The 18855-nt window shown below is 40.2% G+C and overlaps 2 long non-coding RNA genes across 4 annotated transcripts in view; one reads left to right on the forward strand and one right to left on the reverse strand.

Moving 5' to 3' along the window:
- Positions 1–4264: 4264 nt before the first annotated feature.
- LOC105238268 lies at positions 4265–15696 on the reverse strand. Of its 2 annotated transcripts, none has more exons than XR_002142995.2 (4): positions 15548–15696; positions 15072–15380; positions 7508–7589; positions 4265–4303 (listed from the first exon to the last, which is right to left on the reverse strand). It is a non-coding gene; the product is annotated as an uncharacterized LOC105238268 (long non-coding RNA). The 2 variants fall into 2 exon arrangements; XR_002142996.2 differs by having other exon boundaries at positions 15487–15677.
- Position 15697: 1 nt separating this feature from the next.
- The window catches only part of LOC109489855, a 67027-nt gene continuing 63869 nt past the window's right edge, over positions 15698–18855 (forward strand). For both annotated transcript variants that reach the window (XR_004625612.1, XR_004625611.1), the window contains exon 1: positions 15698–16669. This is a non-coding gene — a long non-coding RNA (uncharacterized LOC109489855). The remainder of the gene's footprint in view (positions 16670–18855) is intronic.

Raw genomic sequence — 18855 nt, forward strand, 5'->3', positions numbered from 1 at the left:
TAATTTTTTTCTAGAACTAATAGTTTGACTTATTTTTATTTAAATCTTCAACATAACTGGACTAATTCTGGTGTAAGGAGTGTGGTAGGGGTTCAGCTTATTTTTTCCAGTTGGCTATCCAATTGCCCTATATATTTATTTATCTATTTTTAAAGATTTTATTTTTATTTTTTATTATTTATTTGACAGAGATAGAGATAGAGACAGTCAGTGAGAGAGGGAACACAAGCAGGGGGAGTGGGAGAGGAAAGAAGCAGGCCCATAGCAGAGGAGCCTGATGTGGGGCTCGATCCCATAACGCCGGGATCACGCCCTGAGCCGAAGGCAGACGCTTAACCGCTATGCCACCCAGGCGCCCCTATTTATCTATTTTTAAATATTTATTTGTCAGAGAGAGAAAGAGGGCAAGCACAAGCAGGGGGAGTGTCAGAAAGAGAAGCAGGATCCCCACTGAGCAAGGAGCCCAACACGGGACTCCTTCCTAGGACTGACCCGAGCTGAAGGCAGACGTTAAGCCACCCAGGCATCCCCCCATCGTTTATTGAACGCAATGCTCCGAATTAGGTATCTATACTAAATTACTTAATCCTTTTATTCAAATCACTGTGTTAAAGAGCCCGTGCTCAATATTCAAGAAAGAAAAGTAGGAGATGAAAGAAAATGAGGATAATCAGGAGAAATCTAAGTTTAGAGGTTAAGATTTTATAAGATTCTTACGACTATCCGTGACAACCTCATTTTTCATCACCTGGAAAGACGACCTGGTGTTTGGAGTTGATAACACTCTCAGCAACTATTTTAAGAGGAGCCATTCCTTCCCTATTATGCTCATGTACCAGCCGTCTCTTAAGTTTTTAGTGTGTAGAAGTTTTACTTTGTTGGAGTAAGGAGTCACTTATTACATGTGGTATAACATGGTAAGGATTCTCTGTTCTTTGTTTTTTATCTCATCTATTTTGGAAATAATTGATCATTAATCTATGATTGTAGCCCGCACATCTCTCTAAATACGTAAGCTGACCTTCATCCTGCCAGTATGAGCACACGTGTGTTAGGAACTACCTGCCTTAAAAAGGCACTCTGATATCAGAACTCTCCAGAAAGGAAGACATTGGCCTTAAATATACGTACTATATGCTGGGTAACTGAACATAATAAAAATAAAATAAAATTAAAACATATGAACATATAGAGCCAGGCCTGAGATTTTCATGCGAGTAAGAAAATTCTTTTTTGGCTTCCTCCACTCCTCTTGTGACCTCAGCTCTCTAACTTCTGAGAATAAGCTGATAGATATCACTTAGAAGAGTGGTTCTCCAAGTGTGGTCCTAGAGGCACCTGGCTGGCTCAGTCGGTAGAGCACCTGACTTGATCTCAGAATTTGAGTCCCATGTTGGGTGTAGAGATAACTTTAAAAAAAAAAAAGAGGCAAAAATAAAACAACAACAACAAAGTGTGGTCCTTGGACCAGTAGCATCAGTTTCACCTGGCAGTTCATTAGAAATGCAAACTCTTAGACTCCACCCTTAGAAACTCTGAGGGTGGGGCTAGCAATCTATTTTTAACAAATCTTCTCTGTGATTCTGTTCTACACCAAAGTTTGAGAAATAGCACCTTAGAATGGTGGTTCTATGAGGTCTTTAATGCCTCAGGACAATAAAGATGAATATGAAATGGATTGCCAGAGTGTATTTACTTTGAATAGATAAACACCACTGGAAAAAAAAAATGTACTTAGCAAGGTAGAGCAATGCTGAAAGGAATAAAGTGTATATGAATTAACTGTTTTTAAAGGGTTGCTAAAAGCAATGTTATTGCTGGTGAAAAGTCCGGGAAGACCTGACACCAACTTCAGCTTTCACCACATGTCAGATCTTACGAATTTTTTCTTGTAAGTCATTGGTATCTTAGGCAAATTCAGTCTAATAGGATGAATTTACTGTTTATTTTAACATTTATGAAAAAGTCAGGAGAATGCATAGTCAATATTCTCATGTTCTTGGGTGCATGTGCCCTCAGTTTCCCTCAGCTAGGGACTCTTCAAGGGGAAAGGCTAGTCTCTTTTTCTTATTAATAACTGTATCTTCTCTCTAAGCTCAGTAATCCCTCAGTAATTGTTTATTAATTAAATGAGAAATTGTATTTTCCGTGAAAGTTGCCTTGTCTTGAGTTCATTCCCCCGAGTATTTGATAAAATGAATTGATTGACTTGGATTGGATGATTTAGATTGCACTTAATTATCTGCACTTTCATTTGAGAGGAGTTAGGGAACTATTGTTCTCGTATACTGCAGAAATATTTTATTTTAGGACCATCTGTTGAATTTCTAATTTCACTGCACCAGCATTTTTATGCAATTAAACATTAAATTTTGGTGATTGGCACATTCTTCTCTAAATCCAAAATATCTTACTATAATTTTCCCCATTTCATTTGCATTATAAGCCTACAGGATTTTTTTTATTGTTTCTAATCTTTAAACATATCACCTTAAGCTTTCAAACTATACTCAGTTGCATGATAAAAGGATGCCATTGAATATTTTAAACATCTTTTACTTCTTGGGAGTTGGGAATGAAACCTGAGGAAAATACTAGATGGGACTGGTTCATTATTCCCCAGGTCTTTGGCTACTGTTTTCTATTCTATTTCTAATTTCTATTTCCATCTTGATTTTACTTTTTTTTTAATAAGCTGTGTTTGATGGGATTAAAACTGGCAAAGATATAAATATTCTTTATTTATTTTAAGGTTGCATTTAGCCTTTAGATATGACTTAAACTAGGATTAAAGAAAGTGAAAATGAAAGCATTAATAATCATCTAGAATACACTTCCATTTCCTTCAGTAACATTTTTATTTGAACAAGTGGATTAGTATTTCATTTCTCTTTTAACCCAATAATGAAGTTTTCTTAGAAATGTAGCTTCATTACATTCATTTGTTGAATCAGAAGTGCTCTGATTTGTTTTTTGATGAGCTCTGTAAGAGCGGAAGCACTAATCTATAAGAAAAAACTCTCTAACTTGGCTCTCCCAAAGTGCTCCTGTATTGACTTGCGTGACTGTCAGTCACACTTGAATGGAGCTCACGATGCTAATGAGATCAAAATCATAGGCTTATCCCCGAAGGATCCGTTAACTTCTCTCAGAGAAGCAGGGGTCTCTTCACTACAGATCAGTCTTCTATTCCTGACCATCTCAAAAAGTATTGGTCCCAGGATAGAACAAAGAATGCAATTGGCTCATCAATAACATCATCTGCCTGTTGTTTTTTGCTCTGTCTACAGAACTGAACTGATTTGGAGACAGGTACACACAGAGGACTTGAAGAAAAGAACTTCAGAAGCATTAGGATGATCGGGTAATGGGTAAGAAAGTGGGGGTGGGGGAGGACACGTATGTTCAAGGGGGAACGAATTCTCTGCATTTATCTTACAAACTTAAAATTGAGACCATACTCTAAACATAATTTTAAAACCTAATTATTTGATGGACATTTTCAAACACATACAAAAGTAGAAGGAGTAGTATAATCAGTGCTCTTGAGCCTACCACGTGGCTTCAACAATTATTCAAGCATCCCCACCTCCAGATTAATTTGAAGCAAACATGATAGGTCATCCACAAACAGTTCAGAATGTTTATATCTAAAAAATAGGCTGCTTCTTTGCACTATAATGACAATATCATCATCACGTCTCCAGTGTTTATAAAAATGCTTTAATATCATAAAATATTCAGAAAGTAACTGAATATAGATGGATACTGTGAATAATGCTGCAATGAACATGGAAATGCAGATGTCTCTCTGGGATAGTGATTTCAAATTAAATTTCCCCTAATTGTCTCATGAATGTTTTTTTTTTATCATCCAGTTGACACTTGAATAATGTGGAGTGTATAGGCACACCAACTCCCACGCAGTTGAAAATCCACGTATTATTTTTGACTCCCGTAAAACTTAACTACTAGGAACTTACTGTTGACTGGAAGCCTCACTGATAACATAAATAGTAGATTAACACATATTTTGTACATTACAGGTATTATATACTGTACACTATAATAATGCAAGCTAAAGGAAAGAAAATGTTATTAAGAAAATTATAAGAGTGGGGCGCCTGGGTAGCGCAGTCATCAAGCGTCTGCCTTCGGCTCAGGGCGTGATCCCGGCGTTCTGGGATCGAGCCCCCACGTCAGGCTCTTCCTCTGGAAGCCCGCTTCTTCCTCTCCCACTCCCCCTGCGTGTGTTCCCTCTTTTGCTGGCTGTCTCTCTCTCTGTCAAATAAATAAATGAAATCTTAAAAAAAAAAAAAGAAAAGAAAAGAAAATTATAAGAGAAAATACATATATAGTATTTATCCGAAAAAATTCCACTTACAAGTGGACCCCCACAGTTCAAACCCATGTTGTTAAAGGGTCAACTGTAGTTGATCTGTTTAACTTGAGATCCAAATTGGGGCACCTGAGTGGCTTAGTCGGTTAAGCATCCGACTCTTTTTTTCTTTTTTAAGATTTTATTTATTTATTTGACAGAGAGAGACAGCCAGCAAGAGAAGGAACACAAACAGGGGGAGTGGGAGAGGAAGAAGCAGGCTCCCAGCAGAGGAGCCTGATATGGGGCTCGATCCCAGAGAACCGGGATCTGAGCTGAAGGCAGATGCTTAATGACTGCGCCACCCAGGCGCCCCAAGCATCCGCCTCTTTATTTTGGCTCAGGTCATGATTTCAGGGTCATGATCTCATGATCTTGGTATCAAGCCCTGCCTTGGGGCTCTGCGCTCAGCAGAGAGTCTGCTTGAGATTCCCTCTCCCTCTGCCCTTTGCCCCGTGCACGGTCTCTCTCTTTCTCAAATAAATAAATCTTTTTAAAAAATGGTATCCAAATAAGATCCACACAGTGAATTGTTTAATATGAATTAAATATTTTAATCTATGACTTTATCCTCCTTCTCGTTCAATTGATTTGTTAATGCAAAACCATGGCTTTATCCTGTAAGATTTTCCATAGCCTGGATTTTCTGATTTTAATCATGTCATTTAATATATTCCTTTATCACCTGTATTTTCTGTAATTTATTATTTAGATATATAGGCTTGACCAAATTCTAGTTTTATTTTTGCCAAGAATATTTCATACACGATGATATATATATGGATAGGAGGTAAGTAATATCTGCTTATCTCTCTTTTTGTGATGTTAGCCCTCATTAATGGTCACCTCCTAAGTGCATTATTTCATTAAGGATTGCAATATGATGTTATTTTATCATCTCTGCTTCAATTATTAGCTGGAACACTCTGTAAAGAGAAATCTCCTCTTATCAACTATTAGGTTACCCCGAGGTGCAATATGTATATGAAAGGTGAGAAAGATGCTTGATTCATTCTCTTTACCAGTTTTCAAAATGATAAATTAATTTCTTTGCATTTTCCAAGGATACCAGTAGTTTTTTGTTTAGAAGTATCAATCTGAACTAATAGATTGAAACATATATAATATGCTTCAATCCATTCCATTACAGTTATCCTAGTTCAAACTCAAATTGTCTCTTCTTTGACCAATGAGAGCATTTTCAAGTCAGCTCCTGAATCCCTTTTGACATGACCCAGAAGTCTGTGGTACCTTCTGGTATGACAAGGTGTTCCAGAATCATCTTGTAATTTCCTGCTCTAGTCCTAGAATAGGCCATTTCTCTGAAGAGCCCTGGAAGAGATGATTTGTGATGGCTGCATCTTACACATCCACCATTATTTATTTAACTAGTCCATGACTGGGGGGGGGCACATAGTTTCTAGCTGTTCTCTATTAAAAATTAAGTACTTAGCTCTTTTATAGAAACAGCACGTATAAGTGACCGATGGTGTATTAGCAAATGTTTTTTTTCTATTATTTAATGTTTAAAGAAAGGCTAGTCAATAGGCCCATTTATGGCCAGGCCTATAAACCAGGGTATATCAGTCACCTATTACAGACATTTGACTCCAGGGTGGAGCTTGCAAACAATTAATTAAAAGGTGACAGCAAATAAAATATAAAATCTCTGTGGGGGACACTATGTATTTTAGTCCCTAGCATTCGTCAGCCCCTCAGGATATTCCACTTCTTGGAACTGCAATCCCTCTCACAGTCCCTGGACATTTCATCACTAGCCAAGAGGATAAGATAAGGCTTGGTGAGAGTATGATAAATGGAAGATTATTCTTGATAAACTGTATTGGTGGCTCACTGATAACTATGCAAAAGGTTATAAAAGGAAAGTCACCATATCCCAATCACCCCAAATTCCCTATTTGGCTGATTGGGAATATTTGGACTGGCTAAAATATTAAAGTGACTTAAAACATCTTCCAAATGCATTGATATACATCTTTGAATACTGAAAGTTTTAATTTTTGAATGTGATGCTTCTAAATCCCACTGATATATGATATGATCCGCCTCTTTCCCAGACAGAATGTTTGAAAGCTCTTTCCTTTAGGAAGAAAATGAAAGTATGATAGCATTTTCCAGAAGGAAGCCAATGGTGATGTCATCACTCATTTCCTTTATTTACTCAGTTCATGTGGTCAGGTTCTGTGGGATAAAGGTGCTATTGGTCAAAACTCATTAAATGAAGTTAGTTGCAATTCATAGGTGTATTTAAAAATAAACTCATCCTACAGAACAATTAATATTCAGGACATTCACCTTCGTATCATAGGGGATCTCAAGCATTAAGTGCTTATAAGCAGAACTCAAAGTGGGTTTGAAACTGTATAGAATTTCTATGTTCTGATCTCAGGATACTTAGAGCCTACTGTGGCAAAATAGAAAACTGGTGTAAATTAGGCTGTTACGTTAATGTCCTTTCTTTTTGTTAATTTCCGTTCATTGTGGTGAGAGTTTTGTGATGATTATGATTGCCAAATAAAGTACAGCATACCCAGTTATATTTGAATCTCAGATATACAAGGAATAATTTTGGTATAAGTATGTCCCAAATATTTCATGGGAATGTATTTATTCTAAAAATGATTTGTTCTTGATCTAAAATTCAGATTTAATTGGGCATCCTGCTTTAAATCTGGCAACCCTGTGGATGAATAGAGCCTAATAGTGACTGATCTTTAAAAATTAAAAAGAAATACATGTTGTATAAAGTAGAGCAACACTTCTAAAACTTTAATATGCATACAAATTACCTCAACTATGTGTTAGAAAGCAAATCTTGATTCTGCAGATCTGGAATAGGACCTGAGATTCTGCATTTCTAACAACTTTCTGCTTTGGGATGATGCTGCTGTTTCATGAACCATGATTTGTGCAAGTCTGTAATGGACATCTTTTTTTTTTTTTTTTTTTTTTTTTTTTTTTTTTTTTGGTTGTTTTTGTTTTGGTGGCCCAGCATCTGAACTCTCTTACCTTACAGAATTCAGTGATATGTGAATCTTGGAAGAAAGTGGAAAAGTGAAGCCCCATTCTCACTATCTAGAAACTGACAGAAGTTGTCAAATACTTTACCATCCATACTTTGCAGCCTGGATTCAGGTACATAACCTGCCCTTGGCCAGTCAGGAGCACCTGCATAGCCTTGAGTAGAGAACTAGAAACACAAGGAAACAAGAATAGCAGTCAGTTCTCTTGCAACAGTGCGGTTGTGGCCAAATTAAGTTCCCAGGGCAGCGGTGGTGGTGGAAGAAAGGGGCAGAGTCCAGTATGCTTAGCAGCATCAGTGATAGCAGGCTTTTCACTGTGTTTGTTTCTGCAGCATGATTTCGGACACTGTTCTTGGCTGCACAGCTCTGTGCTTGGTTCTCAACCCTCAGTGATTCTGTGAGTTGGCCACTTTCTTTGCTACTAAATCAGTCAGAATTGATTTTCATTGCTTGAATCTAAGAACCCTGATAAGGCAAAGGTTCTGCCAGAAGAGAGCTGGCTTGCACAGCCCATCACCTGCAGTATGAGATTCCACTTAGAGCACCACGCAGGATAATCTCTGCCGCCGAGGGTGAAGACAATTCTGTGAGAGGTACAACCTCTACTGAGGTGAAAGGGTATCTATTTCCTGACATCACCTCTATGCCTCCTCTGGCGATGAGGCTTGGACAATGACTAGTCTTGGCTTAATAGAACTAGATTTATATGCTAACCCTGTCATTAACTAGTTATGTGACTTTGAGCAAATCACAGCCTCTGTGAGCTCTATTTTCTTGGCTTATTAAACGGAGTTACAAAAAATGAGTTGACTACATGTTTAGCATTGCATTTTTTCACATTATATCATAATTGTTTTTTTACAACTTTATTGAGGTATAATTCATATATTAACAAATTCATCCCTTTTTGAGTGTGTATAATTCAAAGATTTTTAGTAAATTTATCGAGCTGTGTAGTCATTACTATATCTAGTTTTTAAAACATTTTCATGGGGCGCCTGGGTGGCACAGCGGTTAAGCGTCTGCCTTCGGCTCAGGGCGTGATCCCGGCGTTATGGGATTGAGCCCCACATCAGGCTCTTCTGCTATAAGCCTGCTTCTTCCTCTCCCACTCCCTGCTTGTGTTCCCTCTCTCGCTGGCTGTCTCTATCTCTGTCAAATAAATAAATAAAATCTTAAAAAATAAATAAATAAATAAAACATTTTCATAACCCCAGTGAGATCCTTCATGATGATTTACAATTAATCCTCATTCCCACCACCAACCTATTGTCTGTCTTTATAGATTTGCCTTTCCTGGCTATTTCATAAAAATTGAATCACACATTCATAATTATTTGTTACACTAGTTTTTTCCTTCTATATGGTGAGTTTCCAAAAGGCCTTTGTGCAATTGAACTGTTTATCTTTATTGAAGTGTTAATAGCACAGTGCTTTGTACATAGTACAAGTACTCAAGATAATAAAATAAAAAAACACTGATAATTTCTTACGAAGTTGTTGTGAGAATTAAAGAGACTATTAGGTTCTTGCTACTCAAAATGTTGTCCTTAGACCACCAGCAGCAGCAGCACCCAGAAGCTAGTTAGCAATGTGATCTTGAACCTGCATTTTCATAAGATCCTCAGGTGATTTATATTCTCATTAAGGTCTGAAACAATGCTCTACCCTGTAAGTTCTACAAGGGCAGAGAGTATGTGTGACACACAGTAGGTACTCAATACTATTTGTTGTATGACTAAATGGTGAGTCATATGAAAACATTTTGTAAACTGCTCAAGGCCTATATACACAAGATTGCCAAAGAATCAAAGTGTGGATTTTTGGCTTAACTAAAATCTGTTAGAGAAACAGTTTGGACTGATATTTTATAATGCCAGTTTATATACTGAAGGAAATACATTTATTTTTCTTACACTTAAATGACAATTCCATAAGGAAACCCAGTTTTTGATTAAAATAAGTAATAGTCCCTTAACTGGAATGGACTTTATAGTGAGTTTATTAGCATGACAGTTAATTATAAAACTTCTTACTTCTAAAGGTTGACAAAGAAAATTTATTGCAGTTCCATTTTCTATGAGATAAGATGTTGATCAACAGCTAAGCCAATGTCAGACTTTAAGAAACAGGACTGGTAGAGGTTATATAGTTAGCATCAACCTTTAACAAGGAAAACCTATCTAGTTTCCCACTTACAGTCTGGCTCTAAATGCTTTAATTTATTCATTTAATCATTCTTCGAATCATCAAACATTTATCAAATTTGTCACTGTTTGACAAGTTCTGTGCCAGGGCTTTCTGATGGATTACCAGGTACTATATTCTTGAGGAGTTCCATATCGATACAATGATGATAGCTTTTTAACTACATAGGCTAACAAAAGATTTTTCATGCTTTATGAATTCATGAATGTTAAAGTCTTGAAATGCTATAAAAATTAAGGCACATTAGTTATGTATTTAACAAGTGTACTGGAAAAGATAAAATTACATTTTCTTAGGAAATCAGGCTATATGATTAACACTTACAAAACAGGAGTAGTTTTTATTAAGGGTTGCTCTAAGGAATATAACCAGGATGTCCTGGTTATTTTCCGTTTGCTTGTCCAGATCCATTTTTCATCTGTTTGCCCTGCTCTATACTGAAGGCTGACCTCTACAGACTTTATCTATCATCCAAACCCTATAGCTTCTGGTGGAGTTTGGCCAATGGGAGGTACCAACAGAAGTTTGGAGAGTGGGGGGAAAGAGGACAAGTGTTTATTCCCCAGTCCCTTCCTGGGCCACATTTGGCAGTGGCTGTATTTCTCTATTTATAGTCACAGCGTTTGTCAGACATCCCCTTCTAAACTATAGCTCTTAAAATTTCCTTTCCTGGGGTGCCTGGGTAGCGCAGTCGTTAAGCGTCTGCCTTCAGATCAGGGCGTGATCCTGGCGTTCCAGGATCGAGTCCCGCATCGAGCCCCACATTAGGCTCCTCCGCTGGGAGCCTGCTTCTTCCTCTCCCACTCCCCCTGCTTGTGTTCCCTCTCTCACTGGCTGTCTCTCTGTCACATAAAAAAATAAATATTTAAAAAAAATTTTTTTTTAAATAAATAAAATCTTAAAAAAAAAAAAGTTCCTTTCCCCTGCTCCTTCAGGCTTAAGTCTTCTCATTGTTACCAGTTAAATGGCCACTGCTGTGGGTTCCCTTAACCCTTCCCACATCTCTGTAAATCATCCTTTTCCTGAGCTCTTTTTACCCTCTTTGGTGTGCCATCTTTAGTGTTACATGAAGAGGCAATCAATCAGCCAATATCTAAGGACTGCCTGCTGGGCTGGCACTATTAAGACATATAATACATGATCCTGCTCCAGAGAGACTTACAGTCCAGTGAAGGAGATAAAACCAACACATATGAAGCAATTGGGAATCACTCCACATTGGTATCTAATGAGAGACATTTGATTTTTTGCCACTCAGCATTCACTCTTTTGATAACAATACCCTATTTTCCTCTATTACTCTCAGTCAATGTCTTTTAGGGAGACTGGACTCCACTCTTAGCAACATGAGTAATCATTCTTCTGGTCACATGTCTTAATCAAAGCCAATAGAATATAAGGAGATTATTGCTGGCACTTCTGGGAAAAAGGCACGTACTCTTCCACTGAGATTGCTAACAGTAAGGATTATGTGAACTGGAGCTGCCAGGAGCCACCATATGGAGCCTGAGAATGAAGCCAACACAGAAGAGAGAGCCAAGAGATGAAACGAAATAGAATTCTAATGACATTGCTTAAGCCCTTGGATCAAGCTATGCCTTAAGCTAAATATATCACTAGTTCCTTAGCTATGTGAGCCAAGCCAATATATTCTTTTTTGTATAAGTCAGTTTGTGTTTTTTATTTTGTCACCTGCAACTAAAATAGCTCTAACAATTCACAAATTGGTACCAGAAGTGGGGATTAGTAAGTGAAAGATCTTAAAATGTTGAATCAGTTGATTCAGATGAGGCCTCATCTATATTGGGCTGGGAATTCAATAGCAAAGTAGTACATTAAAGTGGCACCTGTTGTAGACTAGAATTCAAAACATGTGCCTATCAAGTATGAAATGTAAAAAATGTTACTAAAAGGTCAGATACTAGAGTGCACCAACTATTACATGTTGGCATGTTGTCTTTCAGTTAGGCCCTATAAGAAAGACTCAAGTTTAGGATTGAACTTGATTTATCTAAGCCTGAGAGGGAAAAATACTGCTTTGTTATAACTGACCATTTTTGCTAAAGGCTGCAATCAAATATGACAGAAATTTCAATAATCTGAAGCCATTAGAGTTGGAAAAGCCCCAAGAGAATTTTAATGCCAATGAAGGCAAGAAATGGAAAAGACTGGCACTTGGGAGAAGTCCAAACACACCCAGGCCTCTCTCAAGCAATTCCTGCCTGCTTCGAAAGGTAATCATTACCCCATCCTACTCCCTCCAGCACCACTTTGCCCATGTCCCCCCTTGCAAAACTAGTAGCCATTGTTTCGTGTTTTTTTTTTCTTTTTCATTTTTTTTCCTTTAGTATTGTGTCAAATTACTCTCAGGCAGAAACCAAAACGGAGGCCACTAAGTGGGGAGTATACCAAGGCGTATTATGGAAAGATAAAAATACACGTATTGGAATCTAGATGCAAAGATTGCAGCTTAAGATCACATCTAACTTCGGAGTTTTTTCCCCATGAAATTGGCCAGGTGCAAATAGACTGGAAGCTTAGTAAGAAGTAAAGAAAAAAAAAAGGGGGGGGCGCCTGGGTGGCACAGCGGTTGAGCGCCTGCCTTCGGCTCAGGGCGTGATCCCGGCGTTGTGGGATAGAGCCCCACATCAGGCTCCTCCGCTGTGAGCCTGCTTCTTCCTCTCCCCCTCCCCCAGCTTATGTGTTCTCTCTCTCTCTCTCTCTCGCTGTCTCTATCTCTGTCGAATAAATAAACAAAATCTTTAAAAAAAAAACAAAAAGAAGTAAAGAAAATTGTGGCACCTGGCTGGTTCAGTCTGTAGAGCATGGGACTCTTGGTCTCAGGGTCATGAGTTCAAGACCCACACTGGGTGTAGAGCCTACTTAAAAAAAAAAGAGTAAAGTAAATTGTACGGTGGGAGAAATCCTAAGTCTGGAGAATAAAGGCCAGTATTAGGCTTAGCACTAAGTATTGTAACTCATTGTGCAGAAGTTTGATTGGCTTAACACTACCGATGTTTACTTTTCACTTTTGTAAAGTCCAATATCAGTATTCCTGATTAGCAAGTGGCCTTCTGCAAGGTCATTCAGCTACCCAAACTCCTTCTATCTCATGGCTGTCTTATGACTATTCTCTAGGGTCTTAGAGTCCTTTCAGTGCAGCTAGAGGAAGAAAAAGAAACCATAGAAAAGATACCTATTTCTTAACCACATTGGCAAGAAGTGATTCACATCACTTCCACTCATATTCCAAAGGAGATAATTAATTGTACAACTTTACCAAGATTAATTGGAGAAGCTGGAAAATGTAGTCCCTGCCTATGCAGCTACTTTCTAGCAACAATTCTACATAACAGAAGAGGATCAGAGCTATTTGGTAGTAAAAGCTAATTATCTCTGCAATAGCAATTTGGTTTTTGGTTTTTTTTTTTTTCAAACACCACAGGAAAGAGAATGTTAAAGAGGTGTGGCCCCTAGAAGGATTATACTCCCCAATGCCCATTACAGATAAGGCATGGAGGAACAACGGATGAGAGAATCTCCAATAGTTGAACATATGGCAGCCAGATGTATTGATCAAAGAACTTTCTCCTCTCTCATGGTAGGAAGCCCTTGGTGTTCCTGTCCAGCATGATATATGCTATGAATTAAAGACCACTATGTGTTTGCCATTAGTCATTTTTCCAAATATGAGTTTTCACAGCAGTTGTTCTTTTCTTTTTCTGTCATTACGTATTAAGTATTTTGTAGCTAATTTTTTTGTGTGTGTGGCTAATTTTATCTCGTAGATTTAGGCTACTAGACCTTGAGGAACTATACTGTTGTATAATAGAGAAACATGCTTATTACCCTGCTGTCCTGGACTTGGGAGTTATCTTCGGTAACTACATAAGAATTTGGATCATTTCTTTTTGGGGAGGAAGTGAGCATATTTTTTGGTAAATAATATTGCATTGACTAGGCATAAACATTTTGAAGGCATATATAGTGGGAAGAATGTTTGAGAAGAATCAAGAGAACAGGAATGTGTATGTCCGCTGTTCTCATTTCCCAGGACATATCCACCCTTCCTCTGATAACCTACTCCTATTTTCCTAAAAGCACCTTCTTGTGCCATTCCTGTGTTACTGATAGACTCAACTTTTGAGATGGGCTTATCAATCAGTGCAGGGCAATCTGAGCATCTCTTTCTCTGGCAACAGTGATTGGTTTAGGAATAGGCTCTTGACCTTTGCTGGTAGTGAGGATAGTATGAGCCTAGAGTTGCTGGTTGTTCATTTGTGGAGCTTGAGAATGAAGCCAACAGCAGAGGAAAGAGCTTACGTTATCAGGGAGAATCCAAATCTTGACGACATAATTTGAACTCTTCAGCCAAGCCATGTCTAACAAAACTATCTTGAACTATTCAGTTAACGTGAGCCAATAAATTCCCTTTTCTATTTAAGCCAATTTGAGTTGGATTTTAGGTCACCTTCAACTATACATCCTTACTGAATCAATACTAAGTTGTGTGAGGGTAGATCCATAAACAAATATACATAGGAATAAGTTAACATAAATATACTTGAGAGACAGACCTAACTGGAACTGAAAATGGTTCATTGGTTAAGAGGGAACTACATTGGGGCAAGAATTTGACAATTAGTCAAAAGAATTTAAATTTAATGGAGTAGAAAATACAGCCATGAAACGATTGAAGCACCAAGAGATGTACTAAAAGTGAAGATTTAGAATGATTATTCTGATGGGATGGATTGGAGCAGAGGAAGAAGGAAGTCAGAAAGACCACCTCTGTTTTCCTGCTCATTGCATAGCATTCATGTTGGCCTCCTTGCTTCCCACTAATTCAAGCTCCCCAAACACTCTGACCTGAGAGCCTTCCTACTTGTTCTTTTCTCTGCCTGGAAAGTTCCTTCCCCCATACATTTGCCTGGCTTTCTCCCTCATTTCATTCAGACCTCCGTTTGAACATAACTTCATCACAAAGGCCTTTCTATATCAATTTACCTAAAGTATTAAAAAGCCACACTACTCTCACCTGTATCTTTGTCCTTCTACTCTGTTTTGTCCTGATGGCATTCATCACTACGTGACATTTTATTGTGTATCTATTTGTTTTTGCATGTATTGCCTGAACTATAATGGATTCCATGAGTGCAGGGACTTGTTTTATTCACTGATATACCCCTGGTAAGTACATCAGAGAATGGCACATAGAAACCCCCCCATAAAAAAGCTTGTTTGAAGATGAATGAATGAGTGAAGTATGGTAAATAAGACGAAAAACCAATCTCAAGAGGGATGAGTTAGTCACTTAAATTCCTAGCACATTCCTATCATTTCAGCCAAAAACTCTGCTTAAGGCTCCCACTTCTGCTCCATCTCCCCAAAGAAAGACAGTTTAGGGAAGTTCCCTACTGCTAAAGAAGGACCTGAGATACCTTCCTGAATGACTCTGGTGAGAATGTTATTTTCTCCCGAGGTACCCGGTTAACGAGCGTTATCTCCGATCCCAGATTTGGCAGGGCTCTTTCTCCATCTTTGCTCCAAGTAGAGCTCTGAGAGAAAAACGAGGTGGTGGTGGCTGAAAGACTCAAACGTTCCAAATTATTTCTCTTCCCGGAGATCAGCAACCAGGTGAATTTCGTAATGATGACAACTTGGAGGGGCAGGAGTCACGTGCCAGGTGGTTGGGGCACCAGGGGTAATCTCCGTTGATCCTTCCTTACCACCCAGCTTTCTACCGCGGCCTGTACAGAAACAAGCACGCCAACACGTCAGGGCAGAGTGGTGCTTTCACCAAGTTTCCTTCCCAAGCAGCTGCTCCCCGACCTCTCTTCTCCCCCCCCCCCCAACCTGCAGGCTCAGCCTCCGATTTCCGCCGATTCCGGCTGGAGGGAGCCGGGAATCCAATTACTTTTCTCAAGGGAGCGCCATCCACTCATCAGGCCGCGAAGAAGGGGAGCGGGGGTCAAGCTGCCGCAGAGGCCGCCCCTCCCCCGCCGCCCGGGCCTCCGGGCCCCGGCAGCCCCGGGCGGGGCGAGCCGAGCCGTGGAAGGGCGCGCGGAGCCGCCGCGGGGACTATTTGTCCTTCCGCGTGCCGCGCTGCGGCCCCGGCGCCGACGTCGACCGGGCTGAGTGGCAGGAGATTAGCCAAGGGCTTTCCCCGCCGCGCGCCCCCGGCCAATCGGCGCCGCGCGGGCGGTGCTCGAGGGCCGCGCACACGCACATTCCAGGATCCACGCCTCACGCGAACGGCCTCCACCCCGCGCACGCTCCCTTTCCCACCCCGCCCTGGCGGCAGCACGCGCGCCTCTCCTCGGGGCCTTTTCCAGGTTCAGGCCTGGAACCCCGTCCCTTGGGCCCCAGATGCTGCTCTCTAAAGTGAAAGTGAAATGAGGAAAGAAGGCCAAGTGGTCTGTAGGGGAAGGGTAATTAGCATCTGTGTCAAGGTTTACACTACTGCTCCACCGTCCAGGCTTGCCTAACAGATGGAGTGAAGCTACAGACACTCACTGAGGAGGAAGAAAGAGGACATCCCTCCTGATTCTTTAGAGAATGGGTGGAGAACTCTTGCAATATCCTTGAGTGTTCTCTAGTAAGAGGATCTTAAACTGGTGGATTTCTCACTGGGCTTTCTGCTGTGGTCAGAGCACTCGATACATCCTTTCTCCACCAGGAAGAAAAAAAAATGCAACCCTCTCTCCACACACTGTCAGACTTAGACGAGGCCACAATTGACATACATGCTTGAAGGAGAAAGTGCGCTATTGTGTCTTGTTTTTCCTTTTGAATTACGTCCTCCTGAGACTGTGGCTGACCCTTAGGCCCATGGCAGTCCTGAATGTGATTGACATGTGTGATTAGCAGGCCAGTGAGAGAGAAGCAGGGAAATTGCTATCAAAACAATTACATACAGGGACATCAGAACAATGGCTTGAGGCCCCCAGGGACTTAGCGACCATCCTAGCTCTGCCACGGATGCCCTCTGGGACCGTGGCCAAGTCAGATCATCTCTTTGTGTCTTCGTTTCCTCCTGGTAAGTTAAAACTATTCTTACTGCTGCCTGTCTCAAAGTATATTATAAAAAATAGACTTAGATAACAGAGGTGAAAACGTTGAAGGTTTTGTTTTGGGGGGAAGGTGGTGGTGGTGGTTGAAAGGCATTCTCTGGAGGGAAGATTCTGTAAAAGGAAGCCATTTGACCTTCAGCCTGCAATCTGGTCATTTCAATTACATTTAATACACATGTGTTGAGACTAACTGTAGCTGCCGAGTTCTGTGCTGGGTGCTAAGTGGTCTTCGTAAGACTTATAACCTAGTAAAGCCATGCTAATTCCTGCATTCGCAGACTTTCTCCCATCCCTAAGTCTTGGCCATTTTCATTCTCCACTTGTGTTCCACAAAGCATTACTAGCTACAGGTACAGAACGATGCTGTGGTTGACGCTCCCCACTTGAGTCTAAACTGTGGCTTGGGGTTCAGATATATCTGGGTATGTCTGTGGAACTCTTGGGGCAAGGCCCAAAAAACCTGTTTCCTGGAGTGACTGAGGAGCTTCCTGGGACAGAACATGTCCTTAGTGAAGAAGGAGCCAAAGACAGTGGGCTGTAGCTAGGAAAGACTAAATCTTGAAAAATAGAGAAGTCTTTCTGCGTCCAGTCTGGTGACCCCTGGCCCTCATCTGAGTCCAGTAGACATGGGGAAGGGAGGGGGAGGGGGAGAAAGATGGAGGGAGGCTATAGACGAAAGCTGAAATATGTTTCAAACTTTAAAATCCTACATTTCACATTCAAACACATGCTCTCACCTTTACAAGAAAAGATCAAGCTATCGACAAAATGCAAGCAACAGAAAACTTGACTAGTGGTGGCTTTTGAAAGAGAAGGAATTTATTATCTCATCAAATAAGTTCAAAGGAAAGTTGTTCCTATATTGGTTAATTGAGTAACTCAAGGTTGGTGTCGAGGACCCAAGGGGATTTCTTCTTTTGGTTCTGCCATCCTCAGATGACACTCTCTCCTGCCATCTCTGTTCAAGGCTGTACCATAGCTTCTGCTTTTTTGGTGTCAGATGCAGGAAGGGCATTGCCCAAAGAAGGGGGATATTGTCTCCCACCTCTTTCTGTCTTTCTCTTTCTCACAATAAAGGAAGGATAACCCTATTTTCTAAAGGCCTCTGGCAGAACTGAGTCCTATCAGGCAGAATTGTGTCACATACACATCCTTAACTAACAGCTTGTAAAAAGGATGATGCCAAACATAATTTACCTCTCACGCTGGGGAGAGAGACAGAGAGAGAGAGAAATCACTTTCTGTGAGCATGTGGGAGGATATAATCCAAACAACATAAAATTTTGCTGTGGAAAAAAATAAGGAAAAGTGGCTGTGTTTGAGGTCTCAGCAGGCTCCTTCAAATTTCCTTTCCTCTACTTCAAAATGTTTCTGTATCTACTCTCCTCCATCACTTCTAAATTTTTCTATCTTCCTTCATATACTTTTTTTACTATCCCAATGGAAAGGTAACGCAGCTCCATTTCAGGATCTGGCGCTCCATCTGTATACCTCCCTAAGGCCTTGCTCTTGTCCTAGCCCGTCACAGTGGTCCCTAAGCCGTGTGCAGTCACCTGCCGGCTGTTCCACCCAACATTCCACTAGTGAGAATTAGAGATCCAAAGCTCCTTTTGTTGTGCTAGGATAATCCAGGTTGAAAGATGCAAGAACTTGTTTGGATCCTATCTAGTGGGGCTGGGGCAGGGGTGAGCGGTAGGGACCAAGGACAAGCTTTATCCTTTTCTATACCCAGGGCTTCTCTGTCTGCTTCAGCAATATGGGAGTGCCACGTGGTATCCTCAGCGACTTGATTTCAGACTGCTTCCATTTTACCCTCTCTCTCTCCACTAATACCAGTCTCCTGGAGTTTGGATCCCACTCTATTTTTCTGAGTCACAACCTGGTAGAACACTGTTATTGTCTTGAACCTGAAACTTGTTCCATTTCTTCCCTTTACTCATATTCATTCTTTTTTTTTTTTTTTACTTAACAAATATTAAATGTCAATTCTTTCAAGGACTGCACTTTGTGCTAGTGAGACATTGGCAAATGAGTTGGAATTCTCTGCCTTCGATGAGTTTCCATTCTGGTGGAGGATCTTCGTTTATCCACAAGGTGTGGCATGAAATTCAAGGCTATCTCACAGGAACCTTAAAAGCAAGGCTGAGTTGTT

Source organism: Ailuropoda melanoleuca, chromosome 5, assembly GCF_002007445.2.
Source record: "Ailuropoda melanoleuca isolate Jingjing chromosome 5, ASM200744v2, whole genome shotgun sequence".
Taxonomy (NCBI): Eukaryota; Metazoa; Chordata; class Mammalia; order Carnivora; family Ursidae; genus Ailuropoda; species Ailuropoda melanoleuca.